Source organism: Melopsittacus undulatus, chromosome 2 (assembly GCF_012275295.1).
Source record: "Melopsittacus undulatus isolate bMelUnd1 chromosome 2, bMelUnd1.mat.Z, whole genome shotgun sequence".
NCBI lineage: Eukaryota > Metazoa > Chordata > Aves > Psittaciformes > Psittaculidae > Melopsittacus > Melopsittacus undulatus.
In genome coordinates, this window is record NC_047528.1 from 105097604 (window position 1) to 105120156 (window position 22553).

The 22553-nt window shown below is 39.5% G+C and overlaps 1 protein-coding gene across 1 annotated transcript in view; it reads right to left on the reverse strand.

Annotated features, from left to right (window-relative positions):
* Positions 1 to 21675, reverse strand: part of HTR1F (5-hydroxytryptamine receptor 1F) — a 62296-nt gene extending 40621 nt beyond the window's left edge. Inside the window, exon 1 of the mRNA XM_005144486.3 lies at positions 21624 to 21675. The gene's annotated coding sequence lies outside the window, so the exon portion shown is untranslated. The remainder of the gene's footprint in view (positions 1 to 21623) is intronic.
* Positions 21676 to 22553: the final 878 nt, after the last annotated feature.

Genomic DNA, 22553 nt, shown 5'->3' on the forward strand with positions numbered 1-22553 from the left:
TCCAGCAATAGAAATAAAGCAATTCCTATGCATGATTTTCCAACACAATCACAAAATTTTGAGCTAAACCTTCCTGTTGCCATGCACGCCTTTGTGCTGTGCTCTGGGTGGGCATGGAGACAGTCTCATTCCTTCCCTCACTGCACCAGCCTTTAGGCTTTCAAAAGTGCTTCCTTCCTCCTTCACATGTTTAGACTAAATAAGTTAATTTCTTAATCTCTTCTTAGGCCACAGTTTCTAGCTCTTTGAATTTTTAACTTGTTCTTTTCTGGGTGATTTTCAATATGTCCCTGACTCTTAAGTGCTAAAAAATGGACAGAGTGGTCTGGGTGAAGCCTTGTTACTGCTTAGCTGAGCAGAAGGATTATTTTTTTAATGCTTCTTTATATCCTTTTTTTATGTATTAGAGTAGAATATTCAGTATAATAGTTCCTTTTTTTTTTTCCTTCAGTAGTATGGCATTGCTGATTCATGTCCAGCTTGTGATCCCTTAAGTCCTTCTCTGCAGAGTTCCTCTCAGCCCTGCTTTATGCAGGTGATGATTCCTACCCAAATGTAGTGCTTTGAAATTCACTGAGGACAATAGCTATCTCTTTTTAAATGGGCTCTTTCTCCAGTTTGCGACAATCACTCTTGATTTAGGGCCTAGTTGTCAGAGTTGGGCTGCAACCCAGAATGCATTTACCAGGGAAAAGCAACTGTCTGTGCTTGGACCATTGTTCCAGAAAAGGACGATAAACTCACAAGGTATTAACACTGTAGACCTTCAGGGAAAGTTGAAAAAAAGGAGGAATATTCTAAGGAAAACAGGGAGTATACAGTTTTAAAAGTAAAGTTCACTGCCTGATGTCTTTAGTAACTTTTCTCAGGTCTGCAAGTCATGGCAAGTTTCAAATACATTGAGTGCAAACAATTGCTCTGGTTCCACACCAAGGATTAATGGCAATACATTGAGGAAGAAAACAATAAGTAAATGATGCAAAAAATTAAGAGCACACAATAACAAAACTTTGTTTAGTAGATGATTCTAATAAATTGTCTTAGCTAATGAACATAACGTGTCAAATTCACTTCTAGAAACAATACAATAAAACCTTCACTACTTTATGTTCCAAAATGACTTTTGTAATCACTGCTGATCTTTGCCAGCATCTTAATACAGGCTGGTGACATAGCTAAACTATGAAATCACTTATCAGAATTAACCTGGAAACATGTAGAAGTAGTGCAGTTATGCCAGCTGTTTTGGGCAAGGAAATGTGATACATGCATGATGTTCTCAATTATTGTTTCTTTGAAATGTGTTCATATCCCGAGCATTGTTTATTAAGGGCCCTGGGAGTAGGGCATGAAAATAACGGCATTGTATGGATTGTAGACAACTGCCTTCCAAATGTAAGATAACTTTTTGAGGGTATCCCTTCAGTTCTGTTGCTTGTAGCAGTAGTTAGTAGTCATATGTGCAAGGAATGGAGGACCTGTCATTCCAAACAGAAGTATCTTAGTTCTGAATGTGCACGTTTCAGGGAGCAGAACAGGGGGCTCTACGATATTTACACCAGTAATCTGGCTATTCCTTAGTTAATTGCAAACATTTGTTCAAACTGGCATCTCTATTACTGTACACAGAACAGAATACAGTATCTTTATTCTGCGTCCTGTTGGGTTTCATGGGGCTTTCCATTTCCCACCGAATATTTCTGTTAGTGTTGATAATAGCTCTGTTGAATTTGAATGTCCTTGTATGGATGAAAAGAGTCTGTATTTGTGTAACAGAAGGTAAAAAATCTAATTTAGGCAAATATTTGAAAGTGTTGTTGAATATATTGAAAACCCATCCCACACCTAAAATGACAAATGCTTGTATAGGACATATCAGCACTCTGCTGTCATAATGCAATATGTTGTATGACATTATTGAATCTCCAGATTTGCTAGTGAGGAATGAAAAGAAAAATAAAGCTGCTGCTTCATACCTTAGAGATGAATGTAATCATCATGAAATTCATCCAGGTGACAATCTAAACCTATCCACATATTTTCTACTGTAAAATGCGATTTTTGACTTCTTGTAGCTTTGCAAAAAAATAATTATGATGCTGATTTTGTGCCTCAGGGTGGAATGTAGTGGGATGAACTGAAATGGCTGGGTTGGTTCAGAGAAGTTGTTTAAGGAAAAATGTATGATTTTGTCACTATTAAAATCCTCACAGCAGTTTGACTGTGAAAAGCTTTAGAACTTTGAGAGAAGCGAGATGTGAAATGATGGTGGGGGGGAAGACTCGTGGTCATCCCGCTATAAAGGGCATGTCCTCCTGGGAAAATGCTCCAAGCAGGCTGGTGTGAAGAGAGAAATTGGTGGAGAGGAGATGGGTTGGCAGTGGCTGGTTGTTGGTGCTCACTCTCCAAAGCTGGGAAAGAATCACTGTACCCACTACCTCTAAGTTTTTCTCCTGTCAACCAACAGCTGAGACACCCATTGGCAAAATGTGGACCTATCTTCTGCTAGGGGTCAGCCCAGAGACATTAGTAACTTAAAGTGCTTTCTTCTGCTCTTAGCTCAGTTAAAGAAGCTGGTGGTAATGATACACTGGTTTTAAGCCCATGTGTCAAGGGTAGCAGTATAAGATGGATGTTCTTGGTCCTCTCCTTTGTGTTTTCTTTATAAGGATGAGGATTCTGCAGAATAACTATACTGAGAGAAAACAGGAGGTGTATGATTGCTTGTGCAACCTTAACATGGTACTAAGGGTATAAGAATTTTATAGAGAAGTGAAAAGTTGTATCAGACTTCTGCCTGTTTTGTTACGGAATCAAAGTGTATGTAACGAAAGAAAAGAAAGACTTTAGCATTAGACATTTGCCTCTGGACATTGAAATGAGTTTTAGCCCTATTTCTGTCCTAACATCTCCTGTGAACTCCCTGAAAGCAGTTAAGTAAAGCTCTTGCCCCGCTGTGTAGTCTTCAGTGTTTGATTTGAGAGCCTGTCTGATCTGTAGAAGTGATAAACTACTTTGAAAAGCTGATATCTAGGAGGTGTATTCTTTAAGAAAAAATAAAGTGCAGCTGAGGCCATGCTCTTCCTCAGCTGTGATCCTGCATTCAGTACATACTGGTTAGTGTCTTCTGTCTTCAAAATGTGAACAATGCTGAAAGCCCATGGGGGTTGAGGCAGAGGCCATCAACCTTTGGAAGGAGTTTATAATGGTGAACTCCACTGAAAAAGATTATGAGTGAGCAATTCTAACACACAGTGGAGGGAAAAATACAAATTGGAAAAACAATGGGACCTGTCTGATCAATGGGCATGGTCTCTTTGAACAATAATTGTAGCAGGGGTCCCATGGGAAAAATAGCAAAACATGGACCAATGAAGGGCTATACAAAAAAGCCAGTGTGCAAAGGAGCTGAATGCAAGTGGTATGATGGTTTCAAGCTTGTTGTTTTCTACCTTTTGATTGTTTGTAAGTAAACAATATATTGACTTGTTAATGTTTATTGTGTGATTTTGGGCATTCAGGTTTTTCAGGGTCTTTTTTTGTGTTATCTTCATGTATATGTATGCAAACCAAGAGATTACTTATTTTTCCAAATAAGCCTAAAATCCTGCCTGTTTAACTAATGCATTTTTACAACATGATATTTTTTTCAGGTACAGCAGCAAAACCCAGTTATGCAAAAATCTTCTGTCCTAAAACTAGGAAGACTGTGATTCACAAAAATATCTTAAATTTCAATGCATTTCCTTTGGAATCTGCACTTTGGGTTCTCATAGTTGTTTATTTTGCTTTTCTAGGCAACAGAAATCTACTTTACTCAGTGTCAGAAAATAAATTAAGTACTCCTTGAGTGTGTCACTTTTAATCTGGAGAGTGTTCTGAAGATATTTTTAATGACTTTGCATTTAGAAATATCAGTGTGACAATTTGTCTAAACTTCTTGGATACTGTTTGTTACAGTTGTATTTATTTAAGGAAATTTATGGTTTAAATTGCAACCTCCCTGTATGCGAAATATTTTTCTTAAAGGTCTCTTTATGATTTACACATATAAACATTAATGTCTCATTTTATAATATTACTGTTGTCTCATTTAGGATCCTGGAAAAACCTAATTTGATTCAGAAAGAACATCTATAATTTTTATTTAATCAGCAGGCAACTATTTTAAAATTACAGTGAAATTTATCTGAGATACACAACTGTCCTATTTAATTTTGTCTTACCCACACACCTGATGGACTTTGTCACCATTAGCTGTCAGATACAGGGGAGAGGACTTCCTCTGAACTTTGTGTGCCTTTCCCAAATTCTGATCCCAATGCACCATGTATAAAAGTAGCCTCTCTCACTCTCCTGTTTGTAACAGACCTAGAAAAAGCTTTGGGAGATTGTGAACTGTTATGCCTCATGAAGTCCCTCCTGTCATGGTTTTACTCTATCTTATTCCTTTCATTACATTCATTACATAATTACATTCCTTTCATTACATTGTCTTTTTGCCTCCTGTTTTACCCCAGGCTCTGATCCTCTTATTATCAATACTGTGCATGCACTGGAATTGACTCCCTTACAGGACAAACCAATTTCTAACAGGGCAAACCCAGATACCATAACATGAAAGGTTTTACACCTGAGCCTGCTGCAAACCAGTAGTAATGACATGAGGCCAGCACCATCTGTCCTCCTCCAAAAGCGGCCTTTGTATCTTCAAATTATTACAACCCTATGCCATTGCACAGTCGTGTAATAAAAGTGTCACGGTATAAATACATTACTTTGGTAAGCTAGGATGTGGCTTTTCTTGTTCTTAGCTTTTACCTGAAAAGCCACATGATAAAAATAATATATAACAGCTATGTCCTGGTGCCACAAGGGCTACTAGCCTGGAGGAGAGCATCAGAGAGAGCATGATAGGCTCAGGTCAAAGATTCGTTTGGCCCTGGGTCATGGCTCCACTGATAAAGAAACTGTCTCTGCAGGTGCTAAGTTGAAACTGTTCACAGTGGTGTTTGTGGTCAAGTATGCAAGGTCTCCTTGGGAAGCACACAGATTAGGCTGTGGCTCAAACCTGGAGAACCTGTTGACTTCAGCTCTTGTGCTGACTATGAAACTATGAGTAAAATGAGTTGCTATGATAAACTGTGCTTTCCTAGAGCATCATCTTATTCCAGCTATTGTCACAGAATCATAGAATCATAGAATAGTTAGGGTTGGAAAGGACCTTAAGATCATCTAGTTCCAACACCCCTGCCATGGGCAGGGACACCTCACACTAAACCATATCACCCAAGGCTTCATCCAACCTGGCCTTGAACACTGCCAGGGATGGAGCATTCACAACCTCCCTGGGCAACCCATTCCAGTACCTCACCACCCTTACAGCAAAGAACTCTTATATCCAATCTAAACCTCCTCTGTTTAAGTTTTAACTGGCTACCCCTTGTCCTATCACTACAGTCCCTAATGAAGAGTCCCTCACCAGTATCCCTGCAGGCCCCCTTCAGATACTAGAAGGCTGCTATGAGGTCTCCACGCAGCCTTCTCTTCTCCAGGATGAACAGCTCCAACTTTCTCAGCCTGTCTTCATATGGGAGGTGCTCCAGTCCCCTGATCATCCTTGTGGCCCTCCTCTGGACTTGTTCTAACAGTTCCATGTCCTTTTTCTGTTGAGGGCACCAGAACTGCACACAATACTCCAAGTGAGGTCTCACGAGAGCAGAGTAGAGGGGCAGGATCACCTCCTTTGACCTGCTGGTCATGCTTCTTTTGATGCAGCCCAGAATACGGTTGGCTTTCTGGTCTGTAAGCGCACACTGAAGCCGGCTCACGTTCATTTTCTCATTGACCAACACCCCCAAGTCCTTCTCTGCAGGACTACCATGAATTTCCTTTTTGCCCAACCTGTAGCTGTGCCTGGGATTGCTCTGGCCCAGGTGTAGGACCTTGCACTTGACATGGTTAAACTTCATAAGGTTGGCATCAGCCCACCTCACAAGCATGTCAAGGTCTCTGGATGGCATTCCTTCCCTCCAGCGTAACAACTGAACCACACAGCTTGGTGTCATCGGCAAACTTGCTGAGGGCACACTCAATCCCATTGTCCATGTCAGCGACAAAGATATTAAACAAGACCAGTCCCAACACTGATCCCTGAGGGACACCACTCATTACTGGTCTCCAGCCAGACACTGAACCGTTGACCAAAACTCTTTGAGTGCAACCATCCAGCCAGTTCTTTATCCACCGAGTGGTCCACCTATCAAATTGATGACACTCCAATTTAGAGACAAGGATGTCATGTGGGACAGTGTCGAACGCTTTGCACAAGTCCAGGTAGATGACATAAACTGTTCCACCCCTGTCCATCACTTTTGTAGCCCCATCATAGAAGGCCACCAAATTGGTCAGTCAGGATTTCCCCCTAGTGAAGCCATGCTGGCTGTCACCAAGCACCTTGTTGTTTTTCATGTGCCCTAGCATGCCTTCCAGGAGAATCTGCTCCCAGATTTTGCCAGGCACAGAGGTGAGACTGACTGGTCTGTAATTCCCTGGGTCATCCATTTTCCCCTTCTTGAAAATGGGGGTTATATTTCCCTTTTTCCAGTCATTGGGAACATCACCTGACTGCCATGAGTTTTCAAATATGATGGCCAGGGGCTTAGCAACTTCATTCACCAGCTCCTTCAAGACCCGCGGATGGATTGTCCTTTAAGCAATTGTCAGTATGGCTAGCTTTATGTATTTTATCAGCTCTGCCAAATAAAAGGATGATAAGAGCTAAGGGCTGGAAATGTGTCCCAAGTGTATGGTTTGCATGGTTGTGCAAAAGTGTACAAATGAAGTGCAGGTAGCACTTTACTCAGGCATGTTCCTTGTCAGGAACATTTTCTCCTGACTTTTCAGGACTCCCTGGGTATGTGGCAATTTTGCATGGATTTTTTTCCATAAACTTAGTTAGTTAGTGTCAAATTGTGTATTTGTTCCAGAGGATGCAGGGTCTGAGATGATGCATATACAGCCATCTACACCAGTTGGTTTCGTAGCCAGGTTTCTTTTGCTGGTGTGTTACACAGACCATTTCAATGTAGCTTTAGGTTCCTATTCTAGAAATGTAATGTTTTCTTTTTCTACATGAAGATTAAATTCTACATGACTACTCCTTCCATGTGAAAAATGATGTATATCTCTGCAGATATATTTTAAATTGGAATGGGATTCCTCCTTTCCCTTAAGTGGCTGCTATGTTAATTTGCACATTGGCCTCTTCTGGCAAATTTTAACTTCACTTCCTACCTCTTTGGCTTCTTACGTGCTGCTGAACATTGGCTTGCCATGCCTGCCTGCTTTTACACTCTTACTGATGCATTTGGTTTTGTAAAGAAGTAACCACAGGGCAAGTAAGGTCAAAACTGTCAGTGCTCCAAATGAAAAGCAGAATTTCAAATCAAGGGGGAGATTAACTCTATGACACTGTCCTTTGAAAAGCAGCACTGGCTTTCAGTAATAGAAATCACATCTGTAGCTGTACGAAGCAAGAAAATAATTATTACAAAGATATTTATAAGAGCACTTCTGAAATGTGCATGCATTTGGACTGAGATGTTTAAAGTGTGTTTCAAGTTGATCTTAATTATGGCTGTAAACTTGTAAGATGATGAAAAATAGTATTTTTCTTTAGGAGTGGGTGGTGTTATCTATTAACATAAGTTCGAAGTCACACAGTAACATTTGAAGTCTATTTATAAGTGAAAGACTAACAAGCAGATGAGCAAATAAATATAGGTCAGAGAGGGGAATTAAAGAGAATGGGAAGAATAACACCTGTGGCCAGATGGGCTGGTAAGACACCATTGCTACCTGTAGAAAAGGATCAGAAAAATAACTTGGTGTCTAACTAAACTGCATTCTTACAACAGAACAAAACACCAAGCATTATGACCATGTTTTATAGCATTGTGGACTCCCTGAGAAGCTTTGTGTTCCAGAGGCAGACACAGGGTACTTACTATTCAAATAGCTACCACTTACCCTTGATATTGCTTTCAAGGCATACCTGGCTGAACTGTAAAAAGCCCATCTGGTCAAGTGCAGTTCTAGTATGCAGATGCTGGCTCGCAAACCACCATTGATTGTTTCCGTAAACCACAATTTAACTGTCAAGATTTAATTAAGAAATGCTTCAGAGCCATTGGAATAAACAGGATAGTCAGGGCTGTTGGACATGTTAGCTGTGTGACATGGCAAAGGCTTAAAAACTTGTGCACTGATGGAGTTGTCTTCCCAACAGTGAACAGGGGCAGAATTGCTTAAAAAAGCCACCAAATCCCAAAGCATCCACCTTCACATATTGCACAAGATAGTTTTACACCATTCTCATCATTGTCAGCTATATTACAGAGATGGGTTTTGATTGTATCAACCTGCATGTTGCAGTCTTGAAAATCCTTGGGAAAGGACACATTTTATGGGACCATGAAATCATTGCTTCCATGTGCACTTTTCTGCTATTATACAAAGATTATTGCATTCTGTGAAAATACATAACAGATTTAATCTGAAATAGGATGTGTTTTTTCTTGTACAAGCAATCTGCCTGGCAGGCAGCAGGAGATAAAGAGAATGTTTATTCTTACATTGTAGTGATTTAAGGTAACATTTGTATAATTGTGCATACACATATAAGTATTATTTTAAAAACCAAAAACCTTACTAAAGCTGACATAAATGTCAGTTTTGAATAACATTCAAAACCATTGAAGCCTAAAGGACAACTAGACATTGCTTATGGACAAAACTAACGTAAATCAAAAAATATTTCTCCTGTTAATCTTGTGTTAATACAGTAAATACTGATAAGTTCTATCTCAGAATATAATGAGGATGGTGCATTATCTGTTTCAGTAATGCTAAGTTAATTTCAGCTGCCAGAAGACTGGAACCAAAGACCTGTAAAAGAATATCTTCTCTCAGTGAAATCTAAAGGGACATTTGAATTTGTCTCTGTTCCATTACTTCTAAATAAATTATTTAGAAGCAAATAACAAATTAGTGTAGGTGCTGGTATTTTGATCAGGCCCTACGACTTCTGAAAGCTTTCTTAAGAAAGTGTTTTTTTCTTTGTTATTTTAAAGTACAACTAAATAGTTGTTTGTTTGGTTTTTATTTTCAGTGTAAAGGTAGTCCAAGCAAGAGTCTTCAAAATTCAAGATACTTTAAGTAAAATTGATACAGGTGTGACAGAATTGTTTATGCATTTTAAGTGTAATTTTTAGGGCTGTAACTGTATTGGCTGGTCCCAGATGCTTATCACAGGGGAAAAGAATCTAAGCTGGATAAAATTTATGAATCCTAATTTCCCCTATTAAACTGATTATTTGAAGGTAAGACATTTAATTTAGAACTGTTTAGAGATGAAATGTGCAGGCAAAACCCTCTCTTGTAGTGTTTTCATTTGATATAATGCATATTCAGTTTATGAGTTATTAAAATTGCAGCACTCATTGCCGTGGGATGCTGAAACGTAGATAGAAAATGGATGTTAGCAAATTCATGGACAAAGATCCACACTTTTGAAGTTCGAGGACTTTACATGTAACCTCCCTCTCAGGAACTTCTAAGTCATTTTGAGTAGGACTTACGTGACTGTGTTTAGAGGCTGTTGCAATAGACCCATACCAGCGCGTTGTTTTGCGCATTACTGAAAAAACCCCGGTGTAGTGACATGAAATATTTCTGTTAGTTCATAGCAGAGAAGTACAAAGGACTTTACAGGGACGGTGTTCTATTTAGTGTCATGGGATTCTTGTATTCAAGCTGGAAAGCTTTTCCCAGGTGGTTAATTGACTGAAAGAATGCTTCTAGCCTTGGAGAACTAGGCTGAAAAGTTTTCTTTCTCTCATCAATTTGTTTCACAACAAAGAAATAATGTGTCTTGGGATGGTGAGAGACTGAATCCAGCAGTATTGTCTTAACTGTGAAAATGTAAAGCACAGTTGCTATCAAGAACTCAAAACTATCCTCTGCAAGTTGTAATCACACAACTGTGACAAAGTAGCAGCTTCCTGTTTAGCAAAGGTTTCTGTGCTGTAGCTAGCTAGAGGCCTCAGTCATTTCCATCCATCAGCAGCATCATCTGTTTCACTTGCTTCTGCTTTAAGCTTTGCCTTCCTTCAGTTGACAATAACTGAGAGCTCTGCTGTACCAGAGCTCATACTACACTGAGGTATAAAAGCTGTCACTTAACATGACTCATTTTATGTATACATCTCATGAGTGAATAGCTGAACAAGAGACACAAGAGTCAGCAAGCTAGCCCAGCACTTCAAAGTACAAAAAGCCTCCAGTTAGCTTAATTTCATAGAACCATAGAATAGTTAGGGTTGGAAAGGATCTCAAGATCATCTAGTTCCAACACCCCTGCCATGGGCAGGGACACTTCACACTAAACCATATCACCCAAGGCTTCCTCCAACCTGGCCTTGAACAGCAACCAGGGATGGAGCATTCACAACCTCCTTGGGAAACCCATTCCAGTACCTCATCACCCTAACAGTAAAGAATTTCTTCCTTATAGCCAGTCTAAACCTCTGCTGTTTAAGTTTCAACCCTTTACCCCTTGTCCTATCACTACAGTCCCTAATGAAGAGTCCCTCACCATCATCCCTGTAGGCCCCCTTCAGATACTGGAAGGCTGCTATGAGGTCTCCATGCAGCCTTCTCCAGGCTGAACAGCACCAACTTTCTCAGCCTATCTTCATATGGGAGGTGCTCCAGTTCCTTGATCATCCTCGTGGCCCTCCTCTGCACTTGTTCCAACAGTGCATGTTCTTTTTATGTTGAGGACACCAGAACTGCACACAATACTGCAAGTGAGGTCTCACGAGAGCAGAGTAGAGGGGCAGGATCACCTCCTTCGACCTGCTGGTCATGCTTCTTTTGATGCAGCCCAGAATACGGTTGGCTTTCTGGGCAAGCGCACACTGAAGCTGGCTCATGCTCATTTTCTCATTGACCAACACCCCCAAGTCCTTCTCTGCAGGGCTGCTCTGAATCTCTTCTCTGCCCAACCTGTAGCTGTGCCTGGGATTTCTCTGATCCAGGTGTAGGACCTTGCACTTTGCATTTGCTTAGATTTTCTTCTATATGCCTTAAATTTTCATACTTTAATCCTAAAATAAGCTCATGAACATGGGTACTTACCTATTTCACACTAAATTATGACCTTCCCTTCTGTAGGATAAATTGCTAAACTTTGCCACTAGTCCTTTCTACCACGGAAGTCTTTAAGATGCTGAGAAATGTTCTTCCAATATTTTGCAGGTCAGAAGGCTAATTTGTTTTATGCTGGCATGGGTATACTCTGTGCTTCTCCTAGGCTGTGTACCTTTGTGCTTACAACAGGAGTGACTGTAATCCAGCTACTAAGAACTGACACCATCAGCAAAGTGCCAAATCCCCGACACAAACTCTCGCTTGGCCTTGCTCTCCTCTTCCAGAGGTTACAAATGAAATGTAGGCAGAACAGGGGTTTTGGGTTTTGTTTTCCTCTCTGCTTTCCAATAGTGACAGAAGCTGTTGAAGGTGCAAAGCTGTCATTTTTGACTGAAAAAAAAAAGTTATTTCTATCTCCTGGTAATTGTCTTTCAAAATCTAGGCAGGATAGATCATATGCGAGGACTAGTAGCTAATTTTGTACAGGGACAATTTGCTAAGAACTTTAGAAGGAACTTCCCCTTTCCTATACATCCCCGTAACTCTAGTCAGTCTGTTGTAGCAATTGAAAAAATCCTTTGGAACTACAAGCGTAGAAAGTGTGGAACTACAAGCTGGAAAGGTTGAAAAACATGTATCACTCTAGAAACTGAAGTCCCACAACTGTGGTCAGGGCTTTGAAGGAAGGTGAAAAAGAGAAACCACTCAAACAGGGACAGTGTGTGCAGTTTTAGTAATGCTTATCACAGCAGCAACCACTGATGTTTTCTGGTATTGCAGTTTAATGCAGATGCAGGCTGAAGCCATAGCTTGCTGTCAGCAAAGAGGTCTGTGTTGACCCACCTGCTTTTCAGACTGAAGTGAGGTTGGTTGTAGTGAAGATATTGCCAAAGTGTTCAAAGCCACACTACTTAACCTGCTTCAAGTCATTATGTATGACCCAAGGACAGCTGAGTACAGGAACATATACATGTTATGTGTAGAATAAAACTTGCTTATGGAAATATTTTTAAGGATGCAAGTTTACAACTGAATGTGCATTTGATGGAAGGCAGATGTAAACTATTAAATCCCTACATATGCAGACTTCAGTTGCCTGGCATAAGTTCAGTTTTTGAGTTACTTTAGTTAAGCTGTTGCAATTTGTCTAGCTAAGCAGGACCACAATTATTTTCAAAACCAGTTTTTCCCAAACTTTCATTTTACCTATTTATACTGAAAGCTCTTTAGCAAATGGATCATTTACTACTGTGTGTTTGTTCAGTACAAGATGGGTTTCTAGGCACTACCACAATAACACAATTATGAACAAATAACCACTTCAGGATAATTATATACAGACTTTCATGTTCATGCTTTTGTGCCTCAGGTACAGCCACGGCATATAATGCAGTGCAGCAACTAATTATGCTACTGTTTGTAGTCACTGAGTTACAGGGGCATACTGAGGGTCCTGGCCTATGTATAACATATGTCTGTAGCCTCTAAGTCATGCAACTGCATTATCCTTTTGAAACACAAATTGCAGGTGTTGAAGGTTGGGGCTTATGTTTGTGTGTCTTAAAAGCAGCGAGGGAGAAAACTATGAGGTCCAGAAATGGCAACATCTCTGTGCTTGTAAGTAAGAGCAGCAAACCTGTCAAGTCTTGCCCTTTCTTCTGATGGGACAGCTCAAAATCCATTTTCCTGAGTCAGCACCTGGCCACCAGTGTTGTTGACAAATAGTCAGGTTTTGTTATTTTGAACACTTGCCTGAATCCTCACCAGGTTTCTCAGCTAATTCCTTACTTTATGTAAAAGATCAGTGCAATAACGCTAAGTACTAAACTCTACAAATAATTTTATGGAGACAATGACCAAGATGACTGAAGACCTGACATTCAAATATGGGCTTAATGTTTCTTTCTGGTCAAAAATAGCACTTTTGTATTTTAGAGTTGCTTTTTTTAAAAGTTATAATATCAAAATGTAAGCTGCTTATTGATACAATTTCTTTGAATTATATTTATGCAAGCATTTTCTGATTTTGGCTTTTTTTTCCTATCCTGTTGCCAGTGTTTTAGATACAGCTTAAGGGATAATGTGTGTGTTTGTCCAGCTTAGTAGTATATGTATTTGTAATTTTAAAACAAATCCGGTTTCAAAGTGAAGGATATACTATACTCATAATTGACCTCAGAGAACTGGACATTTGTTTGCCTGGTCAAGTAAATAATAAGTTCATTTGTAATCTTATCAACTACAGAATTAAATTTCCATTTCCAGCTTGGTGCAGGGATAGGCAAGAGAACTGATTGAGACTATCTGAAAATTTCCATTGCATTTCCTACAGTTCTATACTCTCTGAGCTAACCTTAACCAGCTGGTTGACATTTTCAGTCTGCCTTACGGTATATTTTTAAGAGTGGGAAAACGTTTCCAGGAATATATTTTAGAAAAATTTTCCAGGAGCCATTTATTCCAGAGGCAGACATAGAAGATTTAAGTCATTTTGCCAGTGTAAAACCTCTGTGAATATTTTTCTTGACTGAGAAATTCTAGCAGACTTTTATGACCTTGAGATCTGACATGGGACAAACTTGCTGCTGAAAAGCATTGGCCTTGACATCTTTGTGGAAGCTCAATTACATCTCAGTGAAAAAACAATAAAACCCACAGCGTGTACAGGCTTGGTATGGACTGTATAGATTTTTTACAATTACATTCCGCAAAGAAATACCCGTGCTAATTCCTATTTACTCATAGGAAAAATCCACATATATTTTTATCCCATTTCCAGACCATTGATGGACTCTTAGGTGTTCCGTCATCTCTATCATGTCAGCAGTGTGGCTCTGAAGTATTCTGCTATGTCAAACTTCAATTTATTAGCAGATTAATCTTTGTGAGCTGCTCTAGGTTATAGCCATATCAAGAAAACCTGTATTTCAAGTAAGTAGTATTTTCAACTGGCTGTCTTGCATTTTTCCTCTATAGAGATACTGAGAAATTTCTAATGATAGACTCAATTAAAAATCAACACACTCTTTCAGGAAAAACTCTTGCATGCAACCTTTGATTTTAGCTGTCACAAGACAGGGCTTACAGTGACAGAGACCTTCTTAAAAACTCTGCAGCTAGGTCTCTTACAGCATGCAACAGCTAGCACCCAGAAGAACACATGGAAATTACTACTTATCACAGTAAAGTTTACCAGTTTTTTTTTAACAGATCATGCTCCATGCTCCCCTGCACTAGAGAGACTGCAGAAAATATTTGCATATGTTGATTTACTCTATGAATTAATTATTATTTTTTCCCCTTTTTTCTTTTTCTTCACTATTTTACTGGTAAACTCCCATTCTCCCCGGAGTTACGCACTCCTCTTAACTGAGAATGTTTCATGCACCTCTTTACTTATATAAAGCAAAATGAAATTCTCCATTTTTCTGAGTTTTACAGCTACTGTCAGTGGGATTCATCTCCTCTGCTTTTAGGTGTCTGCCTAAGGTAAAAACAACATGATGCTTTTACCAGTGCTAGACAGATATTCTTTGAAACCTTGGGCACTCTTTGTGGTCAAAGGAGTGAAGCAAATATGGGGGTTAGATTCTGATAACCTATTTAGACCACCTTATGAGGCCACCATATGACTGGCACCTTATGAGTGGCTATATCTCTTGTTACTGCAAGAGGAAGCCTGGAGTGATTGGTTCAGGTACAGATGTCTGTCTTTGGTCAGATGAATCCTACCCTGAATTCACATGCACTAAGTGTTTAAGCTTTGACAGAGAACAATTAGGGATGTGTTACTGAGATAGTCAGCAGGAATAGATTCCAATACATTGTCCTGATGCTTAGTCCTGATTTTGGAAAGGGAAACAGATATTACTTCCCTGAAGTAGACTGTAGTGCAACAGGAAAAAACTTCATTATTATATCCTAGATCTGGAATAAAATCCCAAATTTGAGTGTTTATCTACTGAGCATTTCAAAAGAGAATCTGCTGAGCTTTGCTATATCAACCCTATCTGCAATAACAGAGCTTAGTTTAATTCAATTAAACATGCTTAGGTGATGATAATATTGTGTTCAAAACAGGCCACATGAAAAAAATTGTCGTTATTGTAATTTTTAAAAATATATTATAAAAGTCTGAACAATTTCCCCCAATTATTATAAATGCACATATTTTACTGAAATAGCAGTAACTTTTCACCCCTTAGCTCATGTAAATGACCCTATTCATTTGCAGCTAAAATTGTCCTCCCCAGAGTACACTGTCTTCAGTAGAATTACAACTTGCATGGTTTCAGATGATAAGTCTTCCGCAGCTATAACCTAAAAAAGTAACATATTTCTTGCAATACCTGATAAAAGTAGAACTTGGGAAAGGTCAGCTTTGCAGATATATTGTAGGAATTTCATTAAGTACAATATTCTGATAGGCCCCCTTCTTCTGCCTCAGTGTCTGCACCAATTATCTGGAATTTCTGGTTGAAATGCAACATCTCAGTGAATTTGTTAACTTTAAGTTGGAAGGTTCCAGTATAATTAAAACAACCTCAAAGTCAAATTTAGCAGGCAGGAATTTTGATAAAACTCTACTGTATGAAAGTAAACCAATTTTTAAGTTATCTGTCCTTATGAATGTAGCCAAGGCTGCTAAGATTTGAGTGAATGTCAGGGAAAGTCTGAAATATTTGAACAAAAGCTTCTTTTGATGCAGCCCAGGATACAGTTGGCTTTCTGGGCTGCAAGTGCACACTGAAGCTGGCTCATGTTCATTTTCTCATTGACCAACACCCCCAAGTCCTTCTCTGCAGGGCTGCACTGAATTTCCTTTTTGCCCAACCTGTAGCTGTGCCTGGGATTGCTCCAACCTTGCACTTGTCATGGTTAAACTTCATGAGGTTGGCATCAGCCCACCTCACAAGCATGCCAAGGTGTGCAGTTCTGGTGCCCTCAACATAAAAAGGACATGGAACTGCTGGAACAAGTCCAGAGGAGGGCCACGAGGATGATCAGGGGACTGGAGCACCTCCCATATGAAGACAGGCTGAGAAAGTTGGGGCTGTTCAGCCTGGAGAAGAGAAGGCTGCATGGAGACCTCATAGCAGCCTTCCAGTATCTGAAGGGGGCCTACAGGGATGCTGGTGAGGGACTCTTCATTAGGGACTGTAGTGGTAGGACAAGGGGTAATGGGTTGAAACTTAAACAGCAGAGGTTTAGATTGGATATAAGGAAGTTTTTTACTGTTAGAGTGGTGAGGTACTGGAATGGGTTGCCCAGGGAGGTTGTGAATGCTCCATCCCTGTTGGTGTTCAAGGCCAGTTTGGATGAAGCCTTGGGTGACATGGTTTAGCATGAGGTGTCCCTGTCCATGGCAGGGGGGTTGGAACTAGATGATCTTGAAGTCCTTTCCAACCCTAACTATTCTATGATTCTATGATTTTATATTAATGAGGGCAAATACTATGCCAAAATGTAACCCTTCTGCAAGTAAGGCCTATCTTGCATTTCAGTTTTCATTTTAAATGCTAACTTTTGTCTATCATGATGACTCCTAGTTAAGCTGTCAAAAGGTTAGGTCAGTGCATATGTTAAAACAGTGTGGTACAGATATCAGAGAAGAAACCAGATAGCCAAGAAGTGCTGAGATAAAATAGATACCTACCAGCATTGTTGCTGTCTGCAAACTCCAGCAATTACTTTAGTTGAGCCACCTACAAATAGGGAAATGCTAATATTTACATGGTGACTTTCTATATGAACATATGTGTTGCTAGCTTTCAGTTGGCAGCCTGCTATAAAACAGAAAGATGGACAGCAGGCAAGTAATAGTGGTCAAATACAAATAACAGTAAAATAAAAGTTGCATATTACATATGAATCGATCACACAGTGGGATGACACCTCTGTCTTACTGGAGGTGTTTGTGTAGGGAAGCTAAGTACTTTACAACCTTGAGGTCTCATAGCATACTTGCTCTCTTTCCATGGGAAGAAATATGTGAACTTAATAGGCTAGTACTTAAAATCTCCATTATATTCCTGTTTTGGAAGGTCTAAGATACTTGTCTTATGTAGTTTACAAGGTTCTGTGAACCCAGATGCTTTTCTGATTAATGCATTATCCCAGATCTCATCTTTACAGGGATCACTGCCACTTCTACTGCATTACAAAGGTGTCTGGATTGAGGTGGCTGCCAGGAGATTGAACAGTGCAGAACACATCAACTCTGCAGAGCTGAGGGTTGAGTTCTATGGAGCACTGGAGGGGTAAATCTCCATGGCGTATTCTCAGCTGATGTACAGGTGAACTTGTATCATGTGAGCTTGTTGGTCAGCATGAGCCTGCAGGACGCTCTAACCACTATTGTGTAAACATCAGGATTTTCAGTAACCTACAGTCAGCTCCGCTGTATTGAGGGCAGAAAAAACCCCTACAAGATCCAAAACTAAAAGTAGAACCAAATATAATTTGGGCAGCTTAGTGTCTGATGTGTGTCCCAGAGAAGGCATTATGTAGTGTGAATTCTGATAAACAACCCTTAGCCTAAGCAGTATTTGAGTAGTACCATGTAAGATCACAAAGGAAGAAAGTTTGGAGTACAAAGACCAAAAGATGGTAAATATTTACATGGCTTACAAAAGAGTAAGTGGCGTAATATAAGACTACCAGATGTTGAAAGATGCTAGTGTTTAATGCATAAGAGAAAAGATGAAAGAATACCTTGCCCTTTTAGAATACTGCTGAGGCAATGTATTCCAAGGGCAGAGACTTCACAAGCTAAGCGCTGTCCACTGAACTAGCTTCAGTCTTAACCTTATTGAGGTATAAGAAATATGTGAATAGTCTAAAATATGGTGGTAATTTAAATGATAAATGCTGGAAAGTACTTTTTTCCTTCATGCCTAAGCTTTACTCAAAGTCTTCCATTAAAATACATAATTGAGTATCTAGACAGTTGCATTTTGATTTGCAACTATTGCTAAAACAATATATCTTTCAGATAAGTCTTTCAAGCATTACTTTTAATAATAATGTTTTAAATTAAAAGACTGCTTCTATCAGAATAGTGAAGCAAGATAGGCAAGAAAATAGCTCTGTGCCTGAGCACAGAAATTCATTAAAGTTAGAAAATCCATGAAACAGTGATGATAATGAGAAAAGTATTGAGCCTCAAAGTCGACACTACTGAAAGCAGAGGCTGCATTTAGGGCTTACTGCAAGGGAGGGGCTCTTCTTTCTTTTCAGAGATTTCCTTCTTTTTTAAAATTCTTTCAAATCAAAGAAAATTTCAGCAACTTAGTTACTTTTAAATTGCCATAAGCATATGGGATTTCACTGTCACAAATACTATGCCTGATAGTGTTATAAGGAATAATCCTTTATTTTATTTATCTGTTAGTATTAATGATTTCCCTTCTTCCAATACTAAGAAACATACAATTATTTAATAATGACAAACACCACTGCTTGAAGAAGGCAGTAAAGAATTTCTTCCTTAGATCCAATCTAAACCTCTGCTGTTTAAGTTTGGACCCGTTACCCCTTGTCCTATCACTACAGTCCCTAATGAAGAGTCCCTCACCAGCAACCTTGTAGGCCCCCTTCAGATACTGGAAGGCTGCTATAAGGTCTCCATGCAGCCTTCTCTTCTCCAGACTGAACAGCCCCAACTCTCTCAGCCTGTCTTCATACGGGAGGTGCTCCAGTCTTTTGCTTACGTTATTTCTTCTCTTCAGCAAGTCAAGGCAGTATTAAACAGAAAGTGGCACTAACATAACAGCAGAACTCATAGTTCTCTGCATTCCTGCCTTTCTGCTGAGCTGTGCTGCAGCTCTTGACAGACTCTAGGAAGTTGGGAATACAGAGAGGGTTTACAGGAGAAGCTGACACTACACACATCCAGCATGAGACAAAGTTTATAAATCTGATACTTGGCTCTATTGACTCCTTTGCCTATGCTGAGACAAAAGGTTCTGCCTGGGACAGAGCAATCCTTTGTTGCTGGAGCACAGATGGTACAAAAGTGCTTTATACGACACAAACTATTACAAAATGTTTGGTGTGCTGTCAAGACCTGTTTTCTTTAAGCTGCCAGGCTGTCATTATCTTTTAGAAACCAGCATACAGCCAGCAAACCCATTTCCATTAAAGAAAAAAGGAGAAAAAAAGCACCCTGCTTATACTTCCTTTTCATTTTCTCCTACCAGGCAATTACCCTCTATAATGTCACCACAGGTATTACAGTAGAACTATGAATAGCCAAAATTTCTCTTGTACTAGATTCAAAACAGCAAATAGTAAGAAAGAATGTAGGTTTTAAAAATGACAAGAGAAAAGGAAAGACAAACTTTCTCCACACCTGACTCTGCTGAACTTCCCAGATACAGCATAAAACTCCCCTTTTTCTATATTACAGGCACAGCCATGCTGAGAGGCATTAACTCCCTACCTGCAGCTGATACAGATGCTGCTAATTTTCATAGCTGAAGCCAGTATGGACTAGAGCACTTGTTTCATGCAGTCTAGCTTGCAACTTTCAGGCTGAAACTCTGCTGGAGACAAAGAGTATCATCTACCCTGCTGTTTTCCTGAAGATTTGGCAGTTCTTCTGCCTTGCTACGTGAGTCTCCTTGCAGATATGCAATGAATTTCTCCTGATTTACAATGAAATCTTTAGTCCCCCTTTTAGAAGCTGAATTAGGCAGCAATGGGCTGAAGTCATAGATCAGGAGAGCTCCCACTGAACTGCTACCTCCAGTACCTGGTTCATTCATCCTCTAACATGGCAGTTGGAGGAATTCTTGGCCAAGGTAAAATCCAACTTAGAAGTATAAAATTGTACAAATTTGTGAATTTTCTCTTTCTGTATGAATTCCTCATGGCAGCAGAAAGGGCTGAATAAAACTGGCCTGTATTCTGACTTATTTTTCACTAAAATCTGTATGTTTCATTAAGGTTACCATGAATCAATTAGGTGACTTTATTTTGGTCAGTTTTACAGTTATGCAGTGAGGCTTTTTAATTGTTCTGTTATTACAAGCAGAGTAACCTTTTCTTTGCCTCTTACTGTGAGAGACACTTTTAAAGCACATCTTGCCAAATCTTTCGGTCACCAAGAGTGCAGACATGATTCTGGGTTGGTAGGACTCTGAACTTGTGTATATATAGGCACAGTAAGGAGTCCTGAACATGTGAAAACATCAGCCATGAGGATCTGTTTCTTCTTCTAGCAAAGAAATAATGAGGTTAACTACCCCAGGAAGAATGTCTTTGAATGTCAAATGGTGGCACATTGCTCTAGTCTCTCTCAGCATGTGCAATTTTCAGGTCCACTTACGAGCAATCATACTTTATGCGAGCTTATTCAGGCAATTGTCTGCTGAAGATTTTGTTTCTTGTTACTTTATTATCCAGATGTCTCGATATTAAATGTTGATTTTTATCTCTTGATACTGTTGCAGGATGTTTTACCTTTCTGTTTTTAAATGTTTTTGTATTCAAACCAGTTGTAAGTACTTTATGGAATGTTATCATTAAGCTGTTGTGTTTGAATCACTATGGAAAACAAGGTTTTGGGTATTTCATCTTTGTTGTTGTTAAAAGTCTGCAGTTATGTCCTATGGGAAAAGTCACTTTGAAAAACTGCACACAGCAAAACCAGAAATAAAACGAAGCATGCAGTGGCATGAGATGGCCACAGGCCAATACAAAAGCAAGAAAAATCTTCTCACAAAATATCTCTGTGATGAGCTAACATCAAAAGATTTTAGGTTCAGCTTGGCACTGAGAAATTTGGTTAAGAAAAGTAATGAGTGCTGCTGTGCTTTTCATCTTCAAAATGTCTTACAAAGGTTAAGTCTTTAAAATATATCTGTGAAATGAAGCATTATATTGCCACCATTGTTTTTTTTCCCCCTTACTTGAAGTAGATGTTGAGTATTTAAATGTCCAAGGCCATGGAGAAGGTCAGTCAGATCTAGGACTGCAGACTAAGCTTCTCCTGCAGCGCCTGAACTTTTCAGACTGTGCTAGACATTCTGCATTTATTCAGTCATCCCTCCATTGGCCACTGCCCTCATTTTCTGAAGCTGATTGTCCTCTTTGACATCCTTCCCCTGGCTGGTCTGTAGCCTCCCATTGTACTGTGTGCAGTACAATGCACTACAATGCTCTGTTAAGCCTGCAGTAACCTCCTAGGTCAACCTTCAACTGGCTGTGTTTGCCTGCTCTGTTACTTGAGCTTTTTCTCTCCTCTTGCACTACTTAAAGGAAAGGTCAATCTTGTAGAGCTCAGCAAAACTCTCCATTCCACATGCTTTGCAGAAACCGTATGAAAGACCCAACTAAATGAATTTGATCATCCCTTACAAATACAAGTGTAGAATCTTTGTGTATGAGGGTAGAAAGCAACTCACCATCTCCTGTGTTTGGAATAGTCTTGGAAAAGCTGCCTCTGTGCCAGGAAGCCTAGGGACTGGATTGGAAGTAGGAATTAAATATCCCTTAGCAATGCCAGATACTGCCAAAACCTGGAAGAAAGTGAAAAAAACATTAATGTAGACTCTGTAAATGGCAATGAAAGATCTTTGCTTCAGGGGAAGGAAAATATTTTCAGAAGGCCTAAACTGTAATTTGCAGGATCTCTTCAACTTACTGGGAAGGATTCTTTAAAAGCTTCAATGCCAATGCCAGGATAGCCCACAAAGTTTGCGTAAAGGACATCTGGTAATGTCTGAAATAACAGGCCAACAACCACCAAAAAACTTGCCAGATTTGATACTTTGAAATTGCCTCTACTTGAGTAATTAGAAAAATTGGAAAAACTGACCTGGCCTTTCCTGAAGATAAATGGTCAGTAAAAGGAAATGCAGGAGGAAGCCTTTGCTGTTTAGTTAAGCCAATAGTTTTAGTGTATCTTATGCTTTTAGCACTCAGGTGCAACTCTGAAGTACTAATAGTTAATTTCCATTGACTGCAGTGGAAGCCCACAATACTTGGCATTTTGCAGTATTAGGCCTCATGTTATTAAGCTAAGAACATAAATATGCTGGAGTATGTGCTGTTTGAACCGCAAGGCATTGCTTCTTGCATTATCAAAATATTAAGGTCAGTTAGCAATCTCAGTAAGCAACTGCCTAAAGAAGAAATACACTGCAAAAGAGTGTGGCCTGTGATAAGCAGAAATGCAGCATTCTATCAAGAATAGGCTTATTTAATCTTAAGTACAAAATATTGAAGTGGCTAATGTGCTTAAAACAGAAAATCTGATATCAAAAGCAGTTCTTGTTTCAAAAGGGAAGAGTAGTCAGTAAGAATGATTAACAACAAGAGGACCAAGTGACTAA